The 15,645-nt window shown below is 37.3% G+C and overlaps 1 long non-coding RNA gene across 2 annotated transcripts in view; it reads right to left on the minus strand.

Annotated features, from left to right (window-relative positions):
• Positions 1-15,645, minus strand: part of LOC306902704 — a 202,514-nt gene that overhangs the window by 158,222 nt on the left and 28,647 nt on the right. For both annotated transcript variants that reach the window (XR_013787467.1, XR_013787468.1), the window contains exon 2: positions 158-235. This is a non-coding gene — a long non-coding RNA (uncharacterized lncRNA). The remainder of the gene's footprint in view (positions 1-157; positions 236-15,645) is intronic.

The raw sequence follows: 15,645 nt of genomic DNA on the forward strand, positions 1-15,645 counted from the left end.
ACAGCGCCCACTAAAGTCACTGGGCACCTCAACACGGTGGATGTGCAAAGTTAACAAGAAAAATCACTTCGTTTTGACCTTTGAAGAGCTAAAGCAACTCATGAGGTTATGTCTTGGAACATCTCACAAGGAATTGGAAATTGTGAACTTTACTCACCCTCACGTCGCTCCAAACCAACGTGACTTTCTTCAGTCAAACACGAAAGACGTACGGCAGAATGTTTCTGTTCTTTGCCTGAAAAAACAGAAGGAAATTTAAGTCAGTCAATGGAAAAGTTTCACACTGCCGTAGCTCACATACATAAGACATCAGGTCAGTCCCAGTATGACACTACATTTAACCCAAAGAAAAATGTGAAAACTTAATATCGCCATCTCTTTTCAAAACTGCAAGTTACTTAACGTTCTTCTCTTTACATGGGATAAAGTCAAATGATGTGAAATGTCCGGCAAAACCACACCTGACAGCACAAATGATCAAATGTACACTTTTTCAACACAATCTCTAAACAAAACTTTTGGGCGAGATGCCCAATTCGTAAGAATTCATGCGATCGTATTCGTCCGTTTTAGTACGAATTTAGATAAGCTTTTGTACCAGTGACGGTTAGATTTAGGGTGGGGTTAGGGGAGGGGCTGTAAGGTATGAAGACCGCTTGGAACCCTTATCCTTTACATACATACTTAATAACGGATTTGACTTATTTTTAAATAAAAAAAGTTAAATTGTAATTTATTGATGACATTTATGATTAATAGAAATATATAAATCTGAAAAACACACAAATGAATACAACATCATTATTTTAGTCTAATGTTGTAAAATCTCTACATTGTTGATTCAAGGCACACGTGTGAGTTTTTAGAAGCATTTTAAAAGTCTGATCTCTATTCAATATCGTTGCGCACCAGGAGAAATCATTGAGATTTTTGAGGCGGTCGTGTGTTTGTTTCCTTTTCTACGTAAACACATTCATTGGACTTTGCATGACAATGATCTCTGCATGGAAATGTGCTTGTTTAAATATGTAAAAAGAAACGGTGAATATTCATTCCGTCTGGTGGCTGTGTGTGACGGGGTCATTATCATGCTTGAAATGACACATCTACAGCTCACCAACGTCACACTGATAATTACTTCTTAACCGCTGTTCTGCATCAAACAAAGAATGTCATGTTCTCAACTTATAAATTAAAACGGGAATAATATCATCTGCATGTTGTTTGTTTGTTTATTGTGTGTCGCTGCACTTAATGTTGTTGACAAAGAATAGACTTTTCATAGGTTTTGATCATTAAATATTTTAACATGCTTTTTAAAACATATCTATATATTTTGCAGCATAGTGTTTTCCCTTTTAAAGGTGACCTGTACTATCCGATTATCAACTCATACACATGTATGCACACACACATAAATATGGATTAATAATGAAACGGCACAGGTTCACCTTTAAAGGACAAACCTAGGGCTGGCAGACAATTTTTTGTGAGTCGTGACTAATGATAAGCAAAATAAAAGTTTGTTTACGTAAAATATATGTGTACTGTGTATAATTATAATGCATATTTAAGTAATCACTCATGCATGTATAATTCTAAGAGAAAGTAGGCTATATTTATATGTAATCTAGCCTAAATTAAAAATTCAAATAAAAACGTATTTATACATGTAAATATCTCTCAAATATAAGTGTGTGTGTGTGTGTGTGTGTGTGTGTGTGTGTGTTGTCTTTTTCTGTCCGTCTAGCTAAATATACATTTTTATACTCCGTACACAGATATAATACGTTTATAAAAACTTTTATTACGCATACGATTAGTCACAAATAAGTGTTTGACAGCCCTAAAAATAACATTGAATAGTTTTTTATGTATTTATTGAAATGTGTGTTTGTTATGAAGTAATGTATATAATACAAGTGTTTGCTTCTAAGGCCTCTCTTCCAGGGTTATTTCATGCGGCCCAGAGGGAGTGTATGTTTTTATAGCATTAAAACCATCAAAACAACTTTACAGAGAGATACACAGTCGATTTAAGTGTTTTACCAACATGAGCATAAACTCTCAGTCAATAATATTGTGTTGAAATTAACGTTTTTATTAAAGAAATCGTTCTTGGCTTAAAAGGATATTTCACCTGGAAATAAAAATGCTGTCATCATTTATTCACCCCCATGTTGTTCAAAACCTGATATATTGAGAAATGTCTCAGTGGTTTTGTGTTCGTACAATGGAAGTCAATGTGGACCAATGTTGTTTGGTTACCAACATTCTTCAAAAATATCTTCATTCAGTCATACAAGGCGAGTAAACGGTAAAATAATTTACATTTTTGGGCGCACAATCCCTTTATAGAAAAATTATCTCATTACTAAGTTATAGTTACGTAAACAGACATTCATGACGGCTAGCTGATGACATCACAGGACCTTTGGTACTGACTATTTCTATAAGAGTGAAGAAAATGTTTTTAAGTCTTTAAGACTTCAATTGCAAGTCACGTAATCTCAACACAGCCTTCCGCCTCCTGAAGAATGAAACAGCTTCTAAGTCACTAATATAAACACATTTGTCAAAAGCAGGTGTTCCACAGGTGTGAGTGAAATGCAGGTGGACCATGATGGATGGATGGTGTCAGAGGTCACGTGACCACTCAAACCAGAAAGACAACAAAGCGTGTATTCTTGACAGAGAACAAGGTGAAGTCGTCAGTGTGGCACGCATCTGTTTGCTAACGGTTTGCATGTTGTCTGTTTCGATCTCACTAACTTCAGGGAATAAGATGAAGTGATACAACAGCGATATACCTCATGCTAACTGTGACGCTGCAAAATGCGAGAGGAGAATCGTTTCTTTGCTGGTGTGGTGCATCTGCAATCAGATCCTTCGACGTATCCGACACAAACAGCTTCCAGGGGGAAACAATGGAGATAGCTCGGATGTGCTGAGGGATGAAAATCCTATTGGCCGAGCCCAGCGCTGATTACTTTAGCGCTTTCCGAGCATCTCGTAAAACATACTGTAGTCTATAAACAAACAACGCAATTAATAATTAACCTTCCCCAACTGAGTTCACCCCGCTAAAGTGAATCGGGCTCTCCAAGAGCGCCAGAGCCATTTTCCACGCTTGTTGAAAATCAGCGCTAAATCACTTCAGAAATCAATGGGCATTCCAATTGCTCACCCACAACGCACATAAACGCCGGCGATATATTACCCAGAAAAACCCATCACCGAAACTAATGAACGTAAATACCGGCCGCGCGAATAATGAAGTGTGGCCGTATAAATCTGGGCCTCACGTGAAAGACTGCGGGGAGAATAGACAAATATTGTCTGTGTCGAGGAGAGCGGCAGAACAGATGTATTCAGGTGGTGAGTGATTGGTTGTTTGTATGAAGCAGACTGTTTGTGATTTACAGAGCCCCCAAAGAGTCATTGGTCTGTCGTGAACTCGACTAGCGAGGGAAATTTAATTAAGCCGAAAGTGTCAATGGGGGGACGGCATTTCTCAAACCTTTAAACGCAAAAGCAATGAGGTGATTACCGGCCGTGAAACGGTAATTGTACGTGAAACATACAATCCGGTGACTTTACGTGTGGAAATGTAGCAGCTTCATTTACTCAAAAGCCAGAAGGTAGATGCTATACTGATGGATATCATACGTTTTAATCTCAAGAAGGGAAATTAAGCCTGGAAATGTATCAATTTGACTGTATTCACACGTTCAAGCATCTGATGGGACCAAAATCTGTTCGGTGCAGGATGAGTCATCAACATTTTATAGACCAATTAAATGTGAACCTCAACTTTTAAAAGTACACTAGCATAACACGCACGGACTAAAGGACAAAAATACTATTTTAATTTCACGGGGCTTTTGAAGGTGGCATGAAAAATTGTGCCAGTTGACAAAGGCCTGCTGATATCAGCAAAACATGTTTGGTTATTTTTCACTTCACTTCTTTATAACCCTGCATTTCTTCGTTCTAATATGAAAATATGATTTGAACTCACAGTTAATGCAAAATAATGAAGATCAAGTCCCTGCCTGTACAAGGAAACTCGTCTTTCACGTATTTTGATGAAAATCCATAAAAAAACAGCCGGATACATTAAAAGCTACTGTATTAGATGACAGCACCATAATCACTTAAGCTCATTTCATAGCTGGTTTCGTCCTTTGTGTACTAATTGGAAGTGGCTGTCATGTGCAAGAGAGCGAATTGTTTAGATTTACGGCACGGGAAGACAACAGCCTGCACGTCTATGACGCCCAATAATTAGCCGAGAAGTGCCACTACTCCCCGCGATAAGCTGTCTGCTTTGTCAGCCGAACCTTTGACGTTCATGATAATGGCGTTCTGTGTTGCCTTCAAGACCTGAATGTGGAAACATTCCTTTCATGAAAAGACAAGATCGCACAGATCTGATAAGAGGTGACAAAAGAAAACGATTTCATTAAAGCTGTAACTTTTGCTTTTATAACGCCATCTCTGTTCGAAACATCGAACTGCAGGTTATTGTCTCTTTGCCTTTACGTGAAATTTTACTTTCGTGTTCTTGTTCAATTAGTTAATTTACAAAATGTATTACAGCTGCAATCCTCAAGTTTTTATGTATTTATTTTAAGTAAAACATTCACATTACATTGCAATTGATTTTACAGTAAAAAATGGGTAAATGTATAACACATTAAACATTTAAATTCCTCTTAATAAGTGTGTAATCTACTCATAATGCAACACAAAGTATGTGCCTTAACAAGTGAACTGCTGCAAACTAATTAGAGGTGTGATTAAGCTAACTCATAATAGCCCCCCTTCATAAAAAATAATAAATAAATGACACGGTGTTGTAAATGAGGCAGAGACGATTGGCCTGTGTACAGGATACCTGATCACCTCAAGGATATCTGGTCCATTTCATCACGGTTTTTCTCACTGTCATGTTTAATTGGGCAGCAAGTTCAATGTAACGCATGGAAGCCGAGCTGGGCTAAATATTTTAGGAGTAACACAATATTGCATAATGACAGCGAGTTTGAGATACTATTTATAAAACAAACAGTGCTGCTTCTAGAAGGTCTCTGATGGTCGGTCAGAGTTTAATTTTGAAAGAAGTTTAAGGATTATAAGGATGGCACTTGTTTTACACATTTTAATGAAAATTTGTCTATTCATATTTTTGTGGCAACTCCACCATATAAACTAAAGTCAATTCACACCAAGACAATTCTATAAAGTGTCTATAAAGAACCAACAAAAAAACATTGTCAGACAATCTAAATCCATTTTAATTTAAAGGGACCATTCAGTGAAAAAAAGGGTCGAAGCGAGATGCTAATATAATTATCATAGTTCTTAGGACTTGGTAAAAATATTGATGTCAGATTCTGAATTGCAAGAAAATATATAGATTCTGGAATCTGAGGATGTGACTATCTGTAATTGCTTGAAAATGTCGCCATTTTTTGCTTTACTTCAAATAAAGACGGAGGATCATGGTGGAAGGTCCTGATAAAGGCTTTGTGTGGGCTTGTTTTGAAATGTTTATTTTTTTACTGTAACATGCATTCGCAGATGGTGCTTACCTCGTGTGCACAGTTTACTGCATTGGGCTATTGTTAATATGAATTTCAATAAAGGTTGGTGTAAGCAAGTAGCATTTATATTTAAACATGAATTTTGTGTCTGCGAATCATTTTTTTTATGAAACATTGTAAACTAAACGCAGCAGCACGCCTCATCTTCTAACAGAAGTGACAGCCCTTTTCATCTCTCTCCACTGGCTACCGGTTGAAGCCTGTATCAGATTCAAGTCAATGATGTTTGCCTACAGGACTATCATTGTATCGGCATCGGCATACTTTAACACCCTCCTAAACCCCATCAAGAACCCTGCGTTCAGCAAACCAGCAGCGCCTTGTAATACCTTCTTATAAGGGCCCTAAATCCCTTTCCCGCTCATTCTCCTTCACAACTCCTTCCTGGTCTTGTCAACCGCATCTCTCATTACCTTCAAAAAACTAATCAAAACACACCTCTTCGGCGAATACTCGACAGACAAATGAAAAAAACTAACCCTCTCTCTTATCTCAACAGGTAGTGGTCTGGTTGAAACTAGTAACTTTGTATTAGCACCTAATGTACTATTGCTCTTTTATGACATATCGCTTATTGCTCCCCGAAGTCGCTTTGGATAAAAGCGTCTGCTAAATGACTAAATGTAAATTGTAAATGTAACTAAACAATATTGAGTCGAATTTAAATTGTAATGGAATTGAAACCATATAAATATTTATAGAGTCAAACTTGATTTTTGCATTTCCCAGCCCAAATAGTTATCGTTCTAGCAATGGCCCTTAAAGAAACGATTTATCCAAAACGTTAACCCAGAACATTTACTTACCCCAAATCTGTATACATTCCTTTGTTCTGTTTATACAGAGAAAGATGTTTGGAATAATGCTTGTAACCAAACACTTCTTGGCCACCATTGACTACCATAGTAGGAAAAATAACAAAGGTATTCAAAAGTGTCTTTATTTTAGTTTGCTGTCCTGCATTCTTCTTCAGTGATCATCAGAACTTAGAAATGTATGCAGATTTGGAACACATCGAGGACGAGTAAATGAAGACTGGGGTAAACCGTTCCCTTAAGTACTGCAGTAACAGCGGATAAGAACATGACCTTTTTTACATCAATTTGAATTATAAAACAGATCCTAATTAAAAATGGAATTAATGAAATAACGAAATGTAACATGATCACTGTATTTATTAATCATGTCAACCGATCATGTGCTTGAATTACACGCCATTGCAGTCATCCTGACTTAATGGAGATAAATACAAATAATTTTAATACATTCAGACACGCAATTAAAAAGGATTCTGCAATTCCATGCCTGGCACTATATTCAACATATGACATCCTCATATTCCCTGTACTTGTGGCTCTGTGGTTGTGAAGAAAATAATGTCACTCTCCACTTTGGGTTTGTGGTGTTGTTGTTGTTATTCTCTTTTTAGACTTTTTTTAACCTACACTGTCAAGAAACGTTCTAATAACCAGAACTGACAAGTAATTATACGCACAACTCTCCTCATTCGTCTCCAATTATCCCTCAACACCTCAAACTCAGACCAATTATTCCAAATTGTGCTGCTTTGTCTTGTTTCTTTTTTTGTGTCTTATTTTCGGAAAGCGGAACCGTTCATTTGTCTTAAGAGGACATTGTTCAGTGGTCAATAATTTGAAAAAAGTTAAAAAGCTTTCATTAATTTACAGCCTCACAAATGTGTTTTCAAATGAATGGTCTTTTTTTTACGGAACTGCGGTTTAATTAAAATAATATTAATTGAGCTTTAAGTTTAATAAAAAATTACACAAGTAGTTTTATAATACTGCATATAATTAAGGGTATTTACATAAATATTTATGTTTTATTATATACACGATTCAATGTATTTACCTCCAAATGGAAAATATATATATATATATATATATATATATAATAGATTAAAACATTGTTTTCATAAATTGGATGTGAATTCTAATCAAAATGCTGTTGCATTGTTGTCACATTATAATGATCATTGTTATATTTGTTCAAATTTAATAAGTTAGATATGTATATTATATATGTATATTTATTTCATTTATATTTTATTTCAAATTTTAAGATTATATCTGTCGACTGAGGAATTCAAGAACTGCAATCATTTTATTTTTCAGGTTTGTCTTTACAAAATTGGTATCAGTAACAATAAGATCTGTATAATGTTTTTGTTCACCGGGAGAACTCTGAATAACATGAAGTGCTGTTTTTTAGTCTTTAGTCAACTGATCTCGAGGACACCAAAACAAATCATCTGCGTATCCGACCACCATCATCTCTAGATTCAAGACGCCTTGCCCTTTGACACTGATCCATGACCAGTCTTTGGATATTGCTTACAAAGGTTATGATTTGTAGCTCTGACAGGAACACGGTTCCAAGCTTAGTGTAAAATAACACCCACCACGAAGCAAATATGACAAGAGCTTAATTTCCCTCGAGTACGTATGCGTCTCTCCATCTCGCCTTTTTCTCTTTCTTCCCCAGCTGGATTATTATCTGAAAGAAAGCGGCACGGGAAAACGCAGGGCTTGTTTTATGAAGTCCCCAATCTAAATGTCAATACGACCCACTGTAGTGCTAGGCTTTGTGGGTAGACGATCACCGCTGGGCGGCTGTTTTGCGGTGACTGCCGAATCTCCTCAGGAACTTGTCTGAGCGAGCGACGGAGATGGCAGTGAACATGTCGGGGACATAGGAGAGGTCAGCTGCTACTGCTACCGAGCATTGTCGACATACCGGCTGTGACAAGTCTCGCTCATGCACGTTTGCACTTTGACGGCGGGCAAACAGATGCTCGTGGAACCGTGGCTCTGCGTGACATAAGTTCCCGTCTGTATTCTTTCTAGGATGGAACCTCATGTTTGACTCCTGAAGCTGAAAAAAGAATGCAAATGACATGAAGCCGAGGCAGCTCATCAGGAAAAGGCCCAATAAGAAAAGCAAAAATAAAAAACAAGCGTGGGAGCTCTGTAGGCTTTGATTTATCTCGAGTCTACTTAAACATGCGGGCACCGCAATACAAGCACAGTGGCGTTTCATTCAGAAAGCATTGAGAGTATCAATCGAACACTGTGCTGCCACTTAAATTTTATCACAGTCCGTATTTTTGCCGGTTAGGGAACATTTAAGAGTCGAAACAGAACCCCCGTTGTTCGCAAGGCCCTTTTGGACAGACACGAACCCGCCGCTCCTGGGAGGACGGCCAGGTCTTGCGCCTTTAAGCCGTAAAAGAGCGCATGACTTATGAACGTCTGGTGTTAAAGAAAGATGGAGAAAGAGAAACCGGAGATCGATATTTAGGTTGATGCAGTTGGCAGCTTTCATAGGTGGCAGCCAGAGACAGGAGGGGGTCCGGCGTCAAATTTACAAGGCCGAAAGCCACGAAAATCCCCATAAAGCATTGCAGCCTATTGTACTGCTCCCTCCCACTGGATTCCTCTTTAAAAATAAAGGTGATGGAGGATAAAGCTTCAAGCACAATAGCTATAGGGTGAAATAGTCAAGGCTTATAAATCACTCTACGGGGACAAAAGTGTTGAGTCTAGGACCGCCAAAAACAGCGACATGGAAAGTCCTTTAGGTGCATATCTTTGAGGAGGATGTGTCAGAAGGAATTAATAAAACTGTCTAGAGCCATTCAATTTTAATTAAGGGCTTTAGGGGTCTTGGAAGTGCATTTTTAAGTGTAATGATCCCACCCTTTACTGGCCCATCCCAGACCTTACAGTAACCCCAAGGACAGCCTTCGCCGAAAATACATTCTGACATTCAAATCAAACTGCCAAACAAAGCGCAGTGTGATGCTTTTATTACAAGCTGTTGTGTGTGACCGTGAAACATCAGTGGCCTTAATACAACACTGAACTATAGACACAGTCACCAACTTTGCACACGTTTGACGCCGATGACTAAGTGATCAATTTAAACACTGGTCTGGAGACACTTCCTGTTTCATGTCACATATATAATTAAGTCTTAAAGATTGTTTTAAATGTTGTTCTACTATTCAATTTTATTTTGGTTGTATTTTGTAGTGTATTGTTTGTTTAGTGTAAGAAAACTGAAACAGGAAGTGCTTGTTTACGTCTTGTAAAATAGTCTATACAATTAACCGCATTACATTAACTATTGTAAAGTAAAAAAACTGCTTTTTAATCTTACTGGTTAATAATTTACATTCATTCATTTGGCAGATGCTTTTGGTCACACTGTTTACCTTTATAGACGATTACTTTTTATTGTCGGTGTCGAGCGATTATCACCATGGCCGATTATCGACATTGATATTAAGCATTTTTGTGATTTTCGACAGATTTGCAGATAAATGTATTTATTTGTGAAACGTGCTATTTGGCTCTAATTCAGTATTTACTTTTACAATTACTTTTCAGTCATTTGAACTCCCTCACCTGCAGTATTACTTTCATGCACAATCATTCAGTACACAAACCGCAAAAACATAAAACGTCTTTCCAAGACATGTTTGTGTCATCTTGAACCCACAACAGTGAATGGACGTTCATGCATCGTAAAGCAGAAACGAAAACCATCTTCTCTCAAAAGGGTGCGTTGACTATGTATTTTGTTGAATTTATGTTTTTGGTGGATAATTTGAGTAAAAAAGGCCACATATCGTGCAGAAGCGCAGAAAAGTGGAAGAAAGTGCTAGTATTCACTAGTCCATAAGTGAAGATAGGCTGAAGTGATGCACTGCTTTAAGGGAAACCTGTTAGGATGGGCTGATGGGAAGGCATGGTATGTAGGAGGCCAGATGTGTAAAGAGATCCTTTCTGTTTGCAAACTCTCACTGTTGAACATGTTTGATATGTTTGACAATTCTAAAGCCCTTCAGGAAAAAGTTTTATATGAATATTTGAAAAAAAAAATTCAATGTTTTTTGTGAGTACCGCCTGTTTTTCGTATTCAGCATGTTAAACTTTATAAAGAAGCAGTAAGAAATAAAGCGAGAAACAAACTTTAAAAAAATCTCTTACATCCAGTTATTAGATGGCATCATATGACCTCAACCTAAGATTTGAACATTGTGTGAACACTATTGGAGGCTAAAATAGCACATGTGAATGTCACTGTTAGCGTTTAAAGACATCTATGTTGCCCTACGGCGGCACAAAATTTTAAACTAATCCACAAGTTTCAGGCCAAACCAGACCTTACGCTAACCACAAGGACACCCTTCACCAGAAATGCATGTTGACGTTCAAATAAAACCGCCAGTCAAATCTCAATACAATCCGTTGTGAGCATTTAAAAGTGGCTTGGTCTCATTCTTAAGACAATTTTCCACAGTCAAACTCATTTAGCCCGCCATCTTGCAACGCCACTGTTTTTAAAACCCAGGCCGTCTGTTTCCTCTTATTTTAAGCGACGAGACAACCATCGCAAGATTATGTAAACAACCTCCCACAGCTTTTCAAATGTCATAGCAATCTCCTTCCATTCAGTCCAGACGTCTCTCACTGCATTGTGAACTAACCGTTCCGACTTGATAGATATTCAGATGTTAAGTCATAGGACAATCTAATTATAGAACCTGTAGACACTAAGGGCGAAAAGAAACAGATGCAAAGAGAAGGAGATCTTTTTCCTCGACGCGACAGTAATGTCATCTCCCGGCGGACCGGGTTTTGTGGTTGATTTCTACAGCCTACAGCTTCCCAGCTGAGGCGAGCTACACAGACACACGGGGGTCGATAATTCCGGCAACTCTTTTCAGCAACGTCGTCGAGCCACGCCGTTGAGAAGCGCTCGAGGAAAGAGGTAAACAAGGGAGGTGGTTAGGATGTGAGAAGACAGTAGTGAAACCGCCTCGGGAGAGAGAGCGCATCTGTGTCGGGCAGCTCAAAACACAAACAACTCAATCCATCCCATGAGTCTCGCTTGAATCCGATTGGCCATTTCTGGAAAGTAACAAATCTGCAACGTCTACAAAGAAAGAGACGTTTAAAAGAGTACCGTACAACTCAAGCGGATCTCTGCGTCTGCGATTATAGAAATGAAACATTTCCCAGCAGGCACCTGCTCTAAACTGTTGGCAAATGCTTTAAACAGTAATCTAGCCGGAGCTGGTTACAAAAGGGAGAGAAAATACAAAAAGGGGTGACTTTGAATCCATTATGAGCAAAGCTTGGCTCCTGCTGTGAGGAATTTGGCTTGACATTTTTACATAGCAATTCAAATGTTGTTTTCTTTCGTTGTTTATTTTCAGCGCCATCATGAAATATCAACGGCTCCACGTACGGGTTTAAATCGGATGTGTATAAGGCCAATCTGGGGAAAACGCTCGCACGCTGATGGTTTTGATTCAACTCTAATAGGAACTTAATGTATTCATGGATGCCAAACAAGATGCCACCTGATCTCTGGCAACGAAGAAAGAAGCCACATGCGATGCAGCAAAACAAGACCGGAATATGCTAAACAACATCAACCAAAGCTAGCGACGAGGATTTCATTAGATTATGTCCTTTGATCCGGTTCGTCTCCTGGGGGTTGCTAAATATTACACAATATTGTGTAAATTGTCACATTTTACTGACAAGGAAAATCAGCATAAAAATTGTGTCGCTAACAGCTTTTTTTTTTACAGTAGCTCAACCCCAACTTTAAAATAGTGTGTTACATAATCACATAAAGGTGCACAGCTACAAAAACACACTTTCTGGAACTGTGGTTCCAGCTATTCGTTTCACACCTCTCGTTCTGAGAGAATTTTAAATGTTCCTAAATTTCAAAGTGGGGTCCACACTGTTGTTGATGGTGCTTCCAAAATATTGCTTACCAGCTTAACTGGGTTGAGTTGTGGACATGTTTCGTTAAAGGTATAGGCCTACCATTATGTCATCCTGTCTTTCTTTTAAAACCTGTTTATGAATATTTCTTCTGCAGAACACAAAAGATAGTCTCACTGGTTTTGTCAATGGGGTCAGTGTTGTTTGGTTGCCAACATTCCTGAAAATATATCTTGTGTTCTGCAGAAGAAAGAAATTCATAGAGGTTTGGAATGACACGAGAGTGAATAAATATGAATTTTCATTTTTACATTCATACTGTCCCTTTAAGTTTCATTAAAGGTAATAGTACGAAATAAGAGTTTAATAACTTTTAAGTGGTACCTCTTTTTACAGAGAAATGTGGTGGCATTACAAATGTGTAACAGCAATTATTCTATGCCAATTTGATGCCTTTATTGTTTGTAATATAATTTTGAGCACATGGCATTTCAAAGCAATCTGATCTGTATTACCATCCATCTGTAAAGACATTTAGACAACAATGCATTCTCATAGCATCTGGATTGGTGCTATCAACCAAACCAGAAACATGAACAACTACAAACAAGTCATTGGGCTGGACAGACAACTGACAAAGTTAATACTTTTATGTAACTGAGCCAGACCTGGAGAAACATGACATTCACTAAATTCTGAGGAAAACGTACAATAGCACTTTATAGTAAGGTTGTATTTGTTAACATTAATATATGCATTAGCTAACATGAACTAACAAGGAACAATACTTCTACAGCATTTATTCATCTTTGTTCACCTGTAAACTCAAGTTGTAACTGTTAACATATTAGTCAATGCATCATAAACTTACAAGTAAAATTGTATAGTTATTAACATGAATAAATGCTGATAACCGTTATAACTCATTGTAAGCTCATGTAAGCTCATGCATCTATGCATTTCATGCATTTACTAATGTTAAAAAAATAACATTTTATGTGATACCAGTTTTTCTCTGAAATGTAAAGCTAAAAATGCAGATGTAGGTGGGCTCCTCCTGAATGCGACCTCATTTGTAATGCCACCACATTTCTCTGTAAAAAGAGGTACCACTATTGAAACTTAAAGGGACAGTACAAAAATGGAAATTCTTTATTCATTCACCCAAACCTGTATGAATTTCTTTCTTCTGCAGAACACAAAATATATTTTCAGTAATGTTGGTAACCAAACAACACTGACCTCACTTCACACTTCTCAAAATATCTTCTTTTGTGTTCTGCAGAAGAAATAGTCATAAACAGGTTTTAAAAGAAAGACAGGATGACATAATGGTAGGCCTGTACGTGTAACGAAACATGTCCGCAACTCAACAACAGCGTGCACCCAACTTTGAAAAGAAACCACATGAATATCATCACCTTTTAGTTTTTTCTTCTGAAAACTCACATCTTACTATTGAGATTGAAACCACTTTAACAATTTTTGCCAATTTGGTGCATTTTGTTATTGAAGTACGCATGTCTTAAGTGTTTTTTCCATAGCAAGAATGTGCTTTCCTAGTGCACCAATTTGAGCATCTTTATATTCTGAGTGGTAAAGTCTGTTCAAATTGTAGCATTTGTTAGAAGGGTTTTTAGGCCAAGGAGACATGAAGAATTGGTTTCATCACCACTAGACAAACAGAGTCTAACGCATTTACTTCAGAAGTGTTGACTTGTGCGTTGCCAGTGTTCGGGTGTGTTAACTAACATTGCTAGCTGTATTGTCCCTTGACTTGGCGGAAGCTATAGTTTCCATACTTTTCCATAATATTTTTTTGTTTAACATTTAAACTGAACGTTGCATATGTTGCGGACACCAAAATGCCAACGGTCCCCCCCCCCTTCTATTAAACAGTTTAATTGGCCGCCTGAAACTTTCCCTCCGCCGAACTTGCTAGGGGGCCGCTCAGCTGTGCAGTTGCAGATCTGTGAATATTTAAAACAAGAAAACAACATAGAAGACAAACGTGCCTCATAGAGAGTGTTTGAGAATTTACCAATACAAATGCCTTTCTGTACAAAAAAATCTTGGTTGTAAAACATCACAGATCTTTATTCTCATCCTCTTACATACAGTACTGTTTGGCTTCCATGCTTCATTATTATTGTATGTAGAGTTTTTGTTTCTATACAGTGAATGTAAAGTTAAATGACTCGTTCTGAATTTCGTACAGTTTATTGCCTGTTAAATGTAGCTATCAAACCCAAAGGATGAGATGAGAACAGGAATACGCTCCCTGACATGCTAACCAAACCCTATTTTTCAAAGAAGCGTTTTTATTTCTTTCTTTTTTTAATTATCTTAACTTGTCAAGCTTCTTGCGAGAATTACCCATGATTAAAATCCCCTGCAATTTCATACTTTGTTCTAGCACGATTGTCACATCATAATACTGTTTGGGCAATTACTGCTTCTTTCACTTGGGAATTACTTTTGCATTTCATTAAAATAAGAGCTGCAGGAATAATTGTGTCTCTGTCTCTCGCCCGTTTTTGTTTTCTCACATGTTATCTCCTCTTGCTCTCTCCTCCCATCTCTGAGAGATGCTGGATCAGAGGAACAAACACGCTGATGATAAATGAAATTTGTTTGAAATTGCAAATAACAGAGGCGTGTCAAGCCTCATCAGGGGAAGTCTGATTTAAACTTAAATTTACAATTTCATTATAATAGATTACATTTTGTACTTGTGAAATTTTTGTCATTTGTTAATTATTTAATTGTCTTCCGTTTTATTTTGTTGTCTTTAGTGATGTAACTTTGGTCAAATATCTTCACTAGAATCAAATTCATTAGCAAAAAACCTGTTCATTTTTTAATGAGATAAGAAAAAAGATGTTATACAGTGAAGAGATAAAAGGGCCACTATTTATAAACTAGCTTCAACTAATACACTATTAGGTGGATTAGTAATAGGTAATTGTTTTTAAAAGAACCAATTCATTGAAAATTTTAAATTGAATATTGGTATAGACTATGAGACATATCTTCATAAAGGTGCCAAAAAGTGTAAACAATTATTGAACATTGCAATGATTTACAAATTGACTATGTCATGTCCTATTCTCTTATCACAACTGCTGCTTTGAGGTATGATGTATAGTTTGAGATGGTCAGATGACTCAAGACTGCACCGGCTGGATCTTGATGGAGGTAATATCTATTATATTGTTTAACATTCTCTATGTTAAAGGCATGGAAGACCTGTAATGTGACCACAA

Source organism: Barbatula barbatula (assembly GCF_947034865.1).
Source record: "Barbatula barbatula genome assembly, chromosome: 13".
Taxonomy (NCBI): Eukaryota; Metazoa; Chordata; class Actinopteri; order Cypriniformes; family Nemacheilidae; genus Barbatula; species Barbatula barbatula.